At 35.5% G+C, this 14,295-nt stretch overlaps 1 long non-coding RNA gene across 1 annotated transcript in view; it reads right to left on the reverse strand.

Annotated features, from left to right (window-relative positions):
• Nucleotides 1-2,629: 2,629 nt before the first annotated feature.
• Nucleotides 2,630-14,295, reverse strand: part of LOC122241317 — a 139,900-nt gene continuing 128,234 nt past the window's right edge. Inside the window, exons 3-4 of the long non-coding RNA XR_006221385.1 lie at nt 2,969-3,095; nt 2,630-2,760 (exon numbers count right to left, since the gene is read on the reverse strand). This is a non-coding gene — a long non-coding RNA (uncharacterized LOC122241317). The remainder of the gene's footprint in view (nt 2,761-2,968; nt 3,096-14,295) is intronic.

Raw genomic sequence — 14,295 nt, forward strand, 5'->3', positions numbered from 1 at the left:
AACAATAATTGTACTAGAAGAAATGATGTAACTATTTGGGGACTTTGTAGTCTGTTGAAGGCTTGTAACTTCCAGGAAAAGGCTTGATCCAGTAAATTGTGATTAATTTCAGCCAAATTCAGCTCTTGGCTCAGCAGCAGTGCTCCAGCCCTGTAGTAGGCAATGTACATGTTCCAGGAGTACATTGCATGCAACCTGTGGGAGCCAGGGCGGGCAAGAAGGATCACATCCTCCAAAAATCAGGGATCTATGTACTGATTGCTGCTTCTGATCATGGAGGTTCAGACACAGAAACAGGCAGACATTTTGGCAACCTTCTTCCCTTATATCCTAAGAACAAAGCAAGCTTGTATGTCTTGATTTCAAAACTAGTAATGAAAACAGTGTCATAGTGGTATAAAAGCCAATGGAAAAGAATGGAGAGCCTAGAAATAAATAACTTTTGACAAAGGTGCCAAGGCCCATTTAATGGGGGAAAGGATGGTCTCTAATAAATGGTGCTAGGAAAATTAGGTATTCACAATAAAAGGATGAAGTTGGATCCTTACCTAGCATCATATATAAAAGTTAACTCAAAATCTAGCAATTCTTAGAAGACAACAGGGCAAAGCTTCATGACCAGTAATTATTTCTATATGACACCAAAAGCACAGATAACAAAAGAAAATTTGGATTCTTGGAAATTATGTGCATCAATGGACACTACCAACAGTGAACAGATAACATATAGAATAGGATCAACTGTTTACAAATAATCTATCCAAGAAGGGAGTAATATCCAGAATACATAGAAATCTTAAAAACAATCTAATTTAAAAATGGGCAAAGGAATAGACATTGCTCCAAAGAAAGTATAGGGATGGCCACTAAGCACATGAAGATATTCAACATCACTAATCATCAGGACAAAGCAAATCAAAACTTTGATGAAATACCATTTCATACGCATTAGAATGGATACTGTCAAAGAAACTGAAAACAAATGTTGGAAGGATGTGGAGAAATTAGAACCCTTGTGCACTTTCAGTGGGAACGTAAAATGGTACTGCCCCTGTGGAAAAAAATTCAGCATTTTTACTTCTGTGTATATACTCAAAAGAAGTAAAATCAGTGTCTAGGTTTAGATGAGGTCAGGTGGGTGGTGACTTCATGATGGAATTTATGCCCTTATATGAAGAGGAGGAGACAAGACTTTGTCCCTGCACATGTAATAAGGAAAGGTCATGTGAGCTTATAGCATGCAAGGAAGAGGTTCCCAAGCACCTTGATTTCAGACTTTCCCACGTCTAGCACTGTGAAAAATAAACTTCCATTGTTTAAACCACCCAGTTTGTGGTATTTTGTTGCAGCAACCCAAGCTAAGGTACCCATATTCATAGCAGTATTATTCACAATAGCTAAAATGTGGAAGAAACCCAAGTGTCCATTTGACAGAGAAGCAAAATGGGGTATATATGTACAATGAAATATTACTCAGCCTTGAAAAGAAAATTCTGTAATATACTATAATAGGCTAAACCTGGAGGACATAGTGCTAAGTGAAACAAGTCAGTCACAAAAAGACAAACTAGGATTAAATTTTAAGGAGGTACCTAGATTAGTCAAAATCATTGAGACAGAAGGTGGTTTCAGGAGATGGGAGAGGGGGAACTGGGAGTTATTATTTAATGGGTACAGAGCTTCAGTTTTACAAGATGAAAAGCAATCTGGAGATGGGGGGTAGTGATGGTTACACTACAATATGAATGTACTTAACACTATTGAACTTTGTATTTAATGGTTATGATGGTAAATTTTGTTGGGTTTATTTACCACAATAAAAAATTGAAAAAGAAAACCTATATACTATACCTTAATGGAATATTACTTTACATCTTCTAGGACTGCCTGATCACCAGTTCCTGATCAGCACTCTTTCCAGTTTGGAGGCATATAGTGTTAATTCTTGGGATTGAATCTGCTCAGCTTCTGTCTTCAGTACTGCTCCTAATGTCTGGGTGCAGGTAAGAAGCCATACCAGTTAGCCTGCTGTGGTGAATCCTCTGTATCGTCCCTTGCCCACCACCACTTTTTTTTTTTTAAGTAGGCTTCACACCCAGTGCAGGGCTTGAACTCACAACCCTGAGATCAAGACCTGAGCTGATATCAAGAGTCACATGTTTAACTGAAGGAGCCACCCAGGCACCCATCCCACCACCTTTTGATTTGTATTTTCTTCTTCGTATTATTGCTTGCTGCTGACTTATTAGGCATTACATATTAAACATTCTTATTTAATTTAAAATATTCTTGAATTAAAATCACATTCCTGTTGGCTCCCTTCCTCAGGTGTTTTAAAGTCATGTATATTGTGATTTTTTTTTTTAGGTCTTTAGGTAGGCACTTAATAGTAGGAAAACACTTTGTTTAGATTCTTAGGTACAAACTGTGGTTCCTCAAGTATGTGATCTAGGCAAGTCTCTTAACTTCTCTGAATTTTGGTTTTTCATAAGCAATAAAGAAATATCTGGTTTTTTTTTCCACCTGTAAATTGCTTTGTCGATTCTCAAACATACACATACAGGAATTGTGATAATGATAATATGGTAATGATAATGATGATGAGATGTTTTTCAGTAACAGGGAGGTGAAAAAGCTCAAGGGATAACATCAAATTGCCCCTGACTTATCGACATTTATGGTGTCAATCAAGATGCCCCTCCATGAAAATCCATGGGGTCTCCAGTGTTGAGGGACTTCCTCTCTTCATAGGGGCAAGGCCTAGTAAGACATAATAAACCAGTGAGAAACTCAAGATGCCTGCATTTGCAAAAAGCAAAGCCACAGTTCATTTTCAATTAAATTATTCTCAGTCATATGCAATTACCAAATGCAATTAGGCCATTCATTATAGAGAGAAGAAAAATGCAGCATCACTTCTGTTATTTTTAGTGACGGTGAAGCAAGTGAATGCAAAGCACCGTGTTACCTTTCTCCTAGTTTTTGTTTCTGTGATGAAAAGAAACGTTGCTCTCTTTCAGGCAGATTATATATTCCCAAGTTTCTAGGCTTGGAGTAGAGTTCCATCCATTTTCCATGACAAAGTCTGGAATAGTCTATAAAATATAGAAGGCGATCTTCTTAAAAATTTAAGACTAGGTTTTTTTTAATAACATGGTTAAATTCAAAAAAACAGTGGTTATAGGTCAACTTTCTAAAATACTATAGGAGATAAAATTATCCACTTAGACTTATGAGACCCAAGACATGAACTCTCTCCTTACTAACTTCAGCAAACTTCAGTTCTCCCATCTATAAAATGGAAATCTAATAGAACCCATCACTTAGGGTTATTGTGAGTATCCACTGTGTTAATATAGCTGAATAAGTTAACAAGAGCATGGTGCCTAATAAGCATCCAGTCAATGATATTGATGATAATGAGATAGTAATGATGGTGTTTAGGCTTCATTTACTTTTCTACTCATTCGTTCTGTGAACATCTTATTGAGTGATTTCAATGTGTCAAGCATGAGGTTAGACCTTGAGCAAGTAATTGAATTATTCATCCTTTTCTCTCAACCTACTACTACATCCAAGGTACATCAGTTCTAATCCTAAATATTTTAAGATTTTATTCCTCCCTTCTTAAATCCCTACCATAAACCCTCATTCTTTGTTTTGTATCTTTCCAATATGCCTTCCATTCTGATAAAAAAGAGACCATAATAAAACTTAGTCTGTCAGTCTCTGACTTCTATTTTCTATTTCTCTAGCTCATCTAGGATAAAGCACAAACTCTTAATATGACATCTATATCTGTTCAGGGTCTAGCTGCTGACTCTCCAGTCTAATTTCTGACCACATTTTCTTATATATACCCTATCCTGTGGGTTCTACTGAAATATTTAAACCTCATTTCCCAATAGAGTACTTTTGCCTGGAAAGCCCTTCCTTCAGCACAGTTTTCATACTGACTTTGTCTCCTGTGTGCCCTCTCCAGCATGCTGCTCTGACCTGAGCATGGATCACTTTGTATTGGGTCTATTTACTTTTAAGCATTCTCCCACTAGAGTGCAAATCATTTGAAGCCTGATGCAGAGAAGATGACAAAGCTTTGTTGAGTGAATAAGTAAAAAAGTGAACAAAATATAGTCTTTGTCCATGTAGAATTTATAATATAGTATCTAGTGTCTGTGTGCAATGTATTAATGTTATATATGAGTCTACTATATATAGTAGACTTCAAATAGAGAACATATTTTGGAAAAGCTACTATTATACACCTTAATGCTGTATAAATTTATGTCAATTTTATCTCAAACTGGGGAATAAAAGCTGGTCTCATTTATGTCACTTTGAGACTAGACTAAAACTAGAAACTCTCTGGTTCATGACCATAGTTTCTGATACTTCTGTCAACCTGGCTTTGAGTCTTTCAATCCCATCTTGTTTCCTCATCTTCCATGGCTGACTTGGGTAGAGCAGTACTTGTATTGAAACAATATGATAAACCTATTACTACTCAAAAGGAAATTGCACTTAAGACCATAATTGGTAAAATTCTGTTGGAAAGGTATTAACAATAACAAAAATACAAATATGATACTTCTCTATCTCTATGTTATTAAATAATATTAGAGAGCTCCCCTAATATGTAAATACCACTAGCTGATAGATTGATGTGTAATAGAGAAAGGGATGTATAGACATATATGATTGAAGTGATTTTCTTTGACAGATCAGTAACAGGCTTAAAGTAAAATCATAATACGTTAGGTAATTTTGGTAAGATTCTCTGCTCACTGCCTAATCATTCATAAAATTCCTACTAGAATCAATTACTTAATACATTTTTATATCAATTATGCAATTTATATTTTCCAAATGTCTGATAGCTTTTCTAAATATAATCTCTCATAAAAGGAAATTTTAAAAAAAGGAAATTCAAAGCCTCATCAGGTCAACTATGGTGCACATATATATCTAATAATTTTTTTTAATATGTGTCAGGTTACAACCTATTACAATGTGCTTTAACATCAAAACTCATTTGATTTTCACAGAGGCAGATCCCCTGCCACACCAACTTGGGAAGTCTCAATGGCTAGAATGTAATGTTTTGCTAAACTAGATTATAATAATCCATTCATTTTGCTGTATCAGAGAATATTTTCTATTTATTACATTTTCCTTGTCTATGTCTGAGTTCTTTTTTTAATCCCAAAGTTTGCTTTTATTTTATATATATACCTATTAGTACAATAATGATTTCAGGAGTAGATTCCAGTGATTCATCCCTTATGTAGAACACCCAGTGCTCATCCCAACAAGTGTCTTCATTAATGCCACTTACCCATTTAGTGTCCAAATTCTTATAGATGCTAGATATTAACCTGGTTTTAAAAATGTCTATTGAACAAGTAGATGTTTGATTCATATTTGTTTCTTCTTCATTTAACATGACTAGGGTTGTACTGTTTCTCTTTAGCTAAGCCTCTGAATCATCAGCTGTATACCAGCTGCAAAATATATTAACTATGCAAAGGCTTAGTTTTCTCATTCGTAAAATGAGTACATAAATAATATATAAAATATAGCATTGAAAGCAGGAACATGGCCGATAGTAAAATCATCCAAAGGATACACTGAGATAACAGCTACATCTGAAAATTACCTGAATACACAGAACAGATCTTCTGCAGTTGATGTGTAGACAGCCACATCAAAAAGGGTAGGAGGGCAAAGACATAGTTGACCTACCTACTACACAGAAACAAACACAGACGAAATGAGGATACAGGAATATGCCCCAAATGAAAGAATAAGGCAAAATCACAGTAAAGGAGCTAAATGAAATAAGTATCATCAATATGCCTGATAAAGAACTCAAAGGAGTGGTCATAGAGATACTCATCAGAAATAAATAAAGAGTAAATGAACTCAGTGAGAACTTCAACAAAGCAATAGAAAATAACAAAAGAACTAGTCAGAACTGAAGACTACAATAACCAAAATGAAAAACAGACTAAAGGGAATCAGTGGATTAGGAGTTGTAGAAGAAAAGATCAGCAATCTTGGAGAAAGGGTAATAAAAAGCAACAAAGCTGAATAGCAAAAAGAACAATAATAAAAATAAGAACTTTGATACATCAAACATAATAACATTTACATTACAGGGATTCCAGAAATAGAAGAGCAGCAGAAAACATATTTGAAGAAATTAATGTGGGAAAGGAAAATAGACATCTAGGTCCAGGAAGTCAAGAGAGCCCCAAATAAGATGATACCAAGGAGGTCCACACCAGGATTCATGATAAAGAGTGCATTTTAAATGCAGAAAGATAAAGGGAAACCATTACATACACTGATACCCCAAAAAGCTATCAGCTGCTTTTTCAGCAGAATTTTTTTAGGCCAAATTGGGAATAGCATGATATATTCAAAGTGATGGGAGAACTAACAAACCCACAACCAAGAATACCCTACCTGGTAAGGTTATCATTCAGAACTCAAACAAAGAATTTTGCAGACAAAAGTTAAAGGATTTTTACCACAATTAGACCAGACTTTTAAACAATATTAAAAGGGATTCTTTTTTAATGTTTATTTTTTGGAGGGAGACAAAGTGCAAGCAGGGGAGGGGGCAGAGAGAGAGGGAGACACAGAATCTGAAGCAGGCTCCAGGCTCTGAGCTGTCAGCACAGAGCCCAACATGGGCTCGAACTCACCAGTAGTGAGAGATCATGACCTGAGGTGAAGTCAGAGGCTTAACCGAATGAGGCACCCAGGCACCTTAAGGGAATTCTTTAAATACAAAGAGGCTATAACTAGAAGAAAATTATTAAAGGAAAAAATTTCAGAGGTAAAAGCAAACATACAGTAAATGTAGATTAATTACAGTACAGAGATGAAAACACTAAAGTACTAAAATCAATTATATCTACAAAACTAATACACAAAATAAAAGGATGTAAAATATGAGATTATACACATAAAACAAGGGGGTAAAAATTTAATGCTTTCAGAATGTGTTTGAATTTAAGTGATTAAGATGCCACATACAAACCCAACAGTAATCACAAATCAAAAACCTTTAATAGATCCACAAGAAGTTTAAAAAATACCATTAAAGCCATCAAACCACAAGAGAAGAAAGAAGAAATACAAAGCCAACCAGAAAACAATTAACAAAATGTCCTAAGCATATATGTATCAATAATTACTTTAACTGTAAATGGACTAAATGCTCCAATCAAAAGACACAGGGTAGCAGAATGGATTAAAAAAAAAAAAAAGACTCACTTTAGACATAAGACACAAAGTGAAGGGATGGAAAAAGATAGTCTATGCCAATGGAAGTGGGGGGGGGCGGGTAACAGGTTAGCAATACCTGTATCAGAGAAAAATATGCTTTATTTTTATTTAATTTTTAATTTAATTTTTTATTTTAGAGAGCACGAATGAACACACAAGTGGCAGAGAAAAGAGAGAATATTAAGCAGGCTCCATGCTCAGCATGGAGCCCAATGTGGGGCTCCATCCCACGACCATGGATCATGAACTGAAATCAGGAGTTGGACATTCAACTGACAGAGCCACCCAGGCGCCCCCAGACACAACAAACTTTAAAGCAAAGATTGCAGCGAGAGACAAAGAAGGGTACTTCACATCTAAATGAACTAGAAAAAGAACCACAAACCCCAAAGTTAGTAAAGAAACAAAACAATAAAATAGACTAAAAACAAACAGTAGAAAAGATCAGTGAAACCAACAGCTGGTTCTTTGATAAACCTTTAGCCAGATTCAAAGGACTCAAATCAGAGATGGAGGAGAAATAACTGATACCACAGAAATGGTAGAGGGATCATTGTAAGAGGATGTAACAATTGTAAATATTTATGTACCCAACATAAGAACACCTAAATACATAAAATATTAGCAAAAGAAGAAATTGACAGTAATACAATGACCATTAGAGGAATTTAATATCCCACTATCAATAGATCTTCTAGACAGAAAAATCAACAAGGAAACCGTGGCCTTGAATGACACATTAGACCAGATAGACTAACAGATATATATATATATATATAGATATATATATATAGATATAGATATATATATCTATATCTATATATATATATACACACACAATATTCCATCAAAACCAGCAAAATACACATCTTTTCAAGTGCACATGTAACATTTTCCAGGATAGATCAAGTTAGGCCATGGAGCAAATCTCAATAAATTTAACAAGATTGAAACCACATCAAGCATCTTTTCCAAGCACGATGGCATGAAACTAAAAATCAATTACAAGAAAGAAAATGGAAAAAACACAAACATGAGGAGGCTAAACCACATGTTCTAAAGGATTTTAGAATACACGGAGACCAAAGAACATTAAAAAAAACAACAGAGGTGCCTTGGTGGCTCAGTTGGTTAAGCGTCCAACTTTGGCTTAAGTCATGACGTCATGGTTCATGAATTTGAGCCCTGCATCTGGCTCTCAGCTATCAGCGTGGAGCCCACTTTGGATCCTCTGTTTCCCTCTCTCTCTGCCCCTCCCCCTCCCCAAAATAAATATTAAAAAACAAAACAATAGGGGCGCTTGGGTGGCGCAGTCAGTTAAGTGACCGACTTCAGCCAGGTCAGGATCTCGCTGTCCGTGAGTTCGAGCCCCGCGTCAGGCTCTGGGCTGATGGCTCGGAGCCTGTTTCCGATTCTGTGTCTCCCTCTCTCTCTGCCCCTCCCCCGTTCATGCTCTGTCTCTCTCTGTCCCAAAAATAAATAAAAAACATTGAAAAAAAAAAAACAAAAAAAAACAAAACAACAATGTTTCACAATCTACAGGACCCAGCAAAAGCAGTGCTTAGAGGGAGAGTTGCAGTGATGCAGACCTATTTATTATAAGAAAAAAGAAACATCTGTATCAGACCAACCTTAAACCTAAATGAACTGAAAAAAGAACAATAAACCCAAAGTTGGTAGAGGAATGAAATAATGAATATTGGAGAAAAAATTAACAAGATAGAAAAGATCAATGAAACCCAGTACTAGTTATTTGAAAAGATAAAATTAATACATCTTTAGCTAGACTTAAAAACAAGAATCAAATCAGAGATGGAAGAATAATACCATAGAAATACAAAGAATTATGAGACCATTATGACAAATTATATGTTAATAAATTGGACAATCTAGAAGAAATGGATAAATTCCTAGAAACTGAATTAGGAAGAATTAAGAGACTGCTTACTACTAACATAATTGTATCATTAATCAAAAAGTTCCCAACAAATACAAGTCCAGGACCAGATGGTTTCACAGGTAGATGAATTCTACAAAACATTTAATGAATAGTTAATCCATATTCTTTGCAAACAATTCCCCAAAAATGGAAGAAAAATTTCCAACTTCATTCTACAAGGACATTATTCAGATGTCAAAACCAGACAAAGACACTTCAGAAAAAGGAAGCTACAGGCCAATATGCCTGATGAACATAGAGGCAAAAATTCTCAACAAAATATTAACAAACCAAACTGAACAATACATTAAAAAAATCATTCACCATGATCAAGTGGGATGTATTCCAGGGAATGTAAGTGTGGTTCAATATTCACACATCTATGGTGATACAACACATTAACCAAAAAACAAACAAACAAAAAAAGACGGGGGGTGGGGATAGAAACCATATAACTATCTCAATAGATGCAGAAAAGGCATTTGACAAATACAGTGTTCATTCATGATAAAAACTCAAAGTTTAGAGGGAAACTACTTCAACATAATAAAGGTCATATAACAACAAAACTACACCTAACATCATACTCAATGATTAAAAACTGAAGGTTTACTTCTAACATCAGGAACAAGACAAGTATGTTCTGTGTTTTGTTTTTTTGTTTTTTTTTAATGTTTAAAGAGAGAGAGAGACACAGCATGAGCAAGGGAGGGGCAGAGAGAGAGAGGGAGACACAGAATCTGAAGCAGGCTCCGGGTTCTGAGCTGTCAACACAGAGCCCAAAGTGGGGCTTGAACTCACAAACTGAGACCATGACCTGAGCTGAAGTCGGACACTTGACCAAATGACCCTCACAGGTGCCCCAAGTATGTTCTCTTTCACCACTTTTATTCAACATAGTACTCAAAGTCCCAGCTGTAGAAATCAGACAAGAAGAAAGAAAAACATCCAAATTTGTAAGGAAGAAAAACTGTCCCTATTGGCAGGTGACATCATGCTATATATAGAAAATCCTAAAGACTCTACCAAAACACTATTAGAAGTAATAAATGAATTCAGTAAAACTGTAGGATAGAAAATTAGTATATACAGAAATTTGTTTCATTTATATACACTAATAACACAGTAGCTGAAAGATAAATTCAGAAAACAATCCCATTTACAATTGCACCAAAATGAATAAAATACTGGGATAATTTTAACCAAGTAGGTGAAAGACCTATACTCTGAAAACTGTAAGATGCTGATGAAAGAAATTGAGGAAAATGCACATGGAAAGATGTACCATCCACACTGATTGGGAGAATATTATTAAAATGTTCATACCACCCCAGGCCTTTTAGAAAATCAATTCAGGGGTTCCTGGGTGGCTCAGTTGGTTGAGTGCCCAACTCTTGATTTCAGCTCAGGTCATGACCCCAGGGTCGTGGGATAGAGCTCTGTGTCAGCCTCCAACTGATTGTGGAGACTGCTTAAGATTCTTCCTCTCCTTCTCCCTCCACTCCTCTGCTCATGGTCCTTCTCAAAAACATTTGCAAAAAAGGAAATTCAATGTAATCCCTATCAAAATGCCAGTGCCACTTTTATAGAACCAGAACAAATCTTAAAATTTGTATAGAACTCCCAAAGACCCTAAATAAGGTCTTTCTCAAAAAGCAATTTTGAGAAAGAACAGCGAAGCTGGAGGCATAACCTTCCCAGATTTGAAGATACACTACAAAGCTACAGTTATCAAAACAGTATGGTACTGGCACCAAAACAGACACAAGGATCAATGGAACAGGATAGAGAGCCTAGAAATAAATTTATACAGTCAATTAATATATGATAAAGGAGGCATGAACAGGCAATGAAGAAAGTCTTTTTAACAAATAGTATTGGGAAAACTGGAGAGCTATGTAGAAATGAAACTAGACAACTTTCTTACAGCACGTGCACACACACACACACCTCAAAACCTCAAAATGGGTCAAAGACCTGTATGTGAGACCTGACACCATCAAACTCCTAAAAGAAAACATAGACCGTAATCTCTTAGACACAAGCATTGGCAGCATATTTATGGATATGTTTCCTCAGGCAAGGGAAACAAAAATAAATTATTGGGATTACATCAAAACAAAAGTTTTGCCCAGCAAAGGAAATCATCAACAAAACCAGAAGGCAATGCACTGAATGGGAAAAGTATGTGCAACTGATATATCCAAAAAAGGGTTAAAAAAATGTATATTATATATGTATATATTATATATATTATATATAAAATATACATATGTAATATATATATTATAAATACATATGTGTGTGTGTATGTGTATGTATATGTATGTATGTATGTGTGTATATATATATATATAAAGAACTTTAAGCCCAGTACCAAAAACAACATCCCCAAATAATCTCATTAAAATGGGCAGAGGACCTGAAAAGACATTTTTCCAAAGAAGGCATATAGATGACAAACAGACACACAAAAGATGCCCAACATCACTAATCATTGAGAAAAGGCAAATCAAAACCACAATGTGATATCACCTCACCCCATTCACAATCCTTAGCGTAAGAAATACAAGAGGGGCACCTGGGCTGCTCAGTCAGTTAAGTGTCCAACTCTGGCTCAGGTCATGATCTCATGGTTCATGAGTTCTAGCCCTGCATTGGGTTCTTTGCTATCAGTGCAGAGCCTGCTTCAGATTCTCTGTCTCCTCCTCTCTTCCCCTCCTCCACTGGTGCTCTGTCTCTCTCTCTCAAAAATAAACATTAAAAAAAATACAAGAAATAACAAGTGTTGATAAGGAAGTGGAGAAAAGGGGACCCTCATGCACTTTTGTTGGGAATGTAAATTGATGCAACCATTGTAGAAAATAGTATAAACGTTTCTCAAAAAATTAAAAATAGAAATACCATATGATCCAGTAATTTTAGTCAGTATTTACCCAAAGAAAATAAAAACCACTATTTGGAAAAGATATATGTACCCCTATCCTTTGTAGAATTATTAACAATAGCCAAGATATGGAAGCAACCCAAGTTTCCATCAATAGATGAATGGATAGAAGATTACATATATGTGTGTATACATATGTATGTATCTATGTGCACCTATATGTATATATGTGTATACATGTGTATGTTTTGTGTACATATACATGTGTACATATAAATATATACGCAATAGAATATTACCCATAAAGAGGAATGAGATTTTGTCATTTGTGACAACACGGATGGACCCTGAGGATATTATGCTAAGTGAAATAAATCAGACAAAACCAAATACCATGTGACTTCACTTATGTGTGGAATATAAAAATAAAATGAACGAACAAAAAAACAAATAGACCCTTAAGTACACCGAACTGATGGTTGCCAGAGGGGAATGGGATGGGCAAAATCAATGACAGGGATTAAGAGTTACAAGCTTCTAGTTATAAAATAAATTGTGGAGATGAAAAGTACAGCACAAATATAGTTGATATATTATAATCTGACAGATGGTGGGTACCGTAATGTAAAATTATTTAATCAATGTGTTGTATTCCTCAAACTATTATATCAATTATACTTTAAAAATTAAAAAAAACATAACATTTAAGTGGTTATGAGATAATCCATGTGAAATTCTGATCACACTAATAAGCAAAATTTTAAAAAGTGAATGAAATGGAAACTATTGTTTTCTTTAAGCAAATAGGTTGGTTCCAATCATTTCAATCATTTTGCTGTTTACTTAGGAAAATGTAAATAAAAATATATTTACATCTCAAAGGTGAGTGGATACTAGGGGATGGTCTAGTGACTCCTCTGCATAGTTTTTTTTTAATTTTGTCTTTAAAAGGGCTACTTATTGGGGCACATGGTTGGTTGAGGGTCCTCTTGATTTTGGTTCAGGTCATGATCTCATGATATGTGAGATCAAGCCCTGGGTCAGGCTCTGTGCTGACAGTGTGGATCCTGTTTGAGATATTCCCTCCCTACCTCCCTCCCTCCCTCAAAATAAACAAAACATTAAAAAAAAATAAAAGGCTTACGTACTGGTCTAAAGATCAATCATCTAAAGGCACAATTAGAGGTGGAAAGATCCAAAGGCAATTAGGTGGGTTGTAGAGTGGCTCTCAGGAGGAAAAATGAGTTAACACTGCCGTTTGTGTTTATGTACAGTTTGTCAACCAAAATCTCTATGGCTACATGTACAGAGTGTTTACTGAGGGTCATAAGTGCTGAACAACATGGAATTTGGGTCAGAGTAACTTGGGTACAAATCTAAGTTGGTTATACCATATTACCTGTTTGATCTTCTTTTCACTTTTAAATTTTATTTAAATCCAAGTTGGTTAACATTTAGTGTAATAATGATTTCAGGAGTAGAATTTAGTGAGTCATCACTTCCATATAACCCAGTGCTCATCCCAACAAGTGCCCTCCTTAATGCCCATCACTCATTTAGTCCATCCTCCCACCCACCTCACCTCTAGCAATCCTCTGTTTGTTCTCTATATGTAAGAGTCTCTTATGGTTTTTCTCTCCCTCTGTGTTTATCTTATTTTTCCTCCCCTTCCGCTATGTTTTTTTTGATTTAAATCAAGATACTCTCCTCATCTAAAAAAGGGAGATAACACTGTTCAATTTCATGAAGATTCATTTGATAAGACATACATTAAAATATATATGGTCTCCTGCACATAGAGGCTGACTTGATAGGATTGGTTTAAGGGAAGAAACTACTATCTCCTTTCATTCACACACATCAAATTGCCTTTAGCTTCCAATAATCTGGCTCATAGCAACTCAGTTTTATACCTGGTCCCACACCTCTACTGTATACCTGTGTGCTATAAAAAAGGAAACCAAACCACATACACACAACGAAATGGGCAAAGACGGGAACTTCCTAGTCAGATATATGTGTGTTCAAATCCTGGCACCACATTACCAGCCTCAGATTACTAAGAAATTGGTTTCACTTGGCTAACTCTTAGACTCATTATCTCTTAATGGGACTTAATGTGAGCCTATTTTCTAGTGTTGTTGGGAAATTTGGAAATAATCCTTGTGAAGAA

Source organism: Panthera tigris, chromosome C1 (assembly GCF_018350195.1).
Source record: "Panthera tigris isolate Pti1 chromosome C1, P.tigris_Pti1_mat1.1, whole genome shotgun sequence".
Taxonomy (NCBI): domain Eukaryota; kingdom Metazoa; phylum Chordata; class Mammalia; order Carnivora; family Felidae; genus Panthera; species Panthera tigris.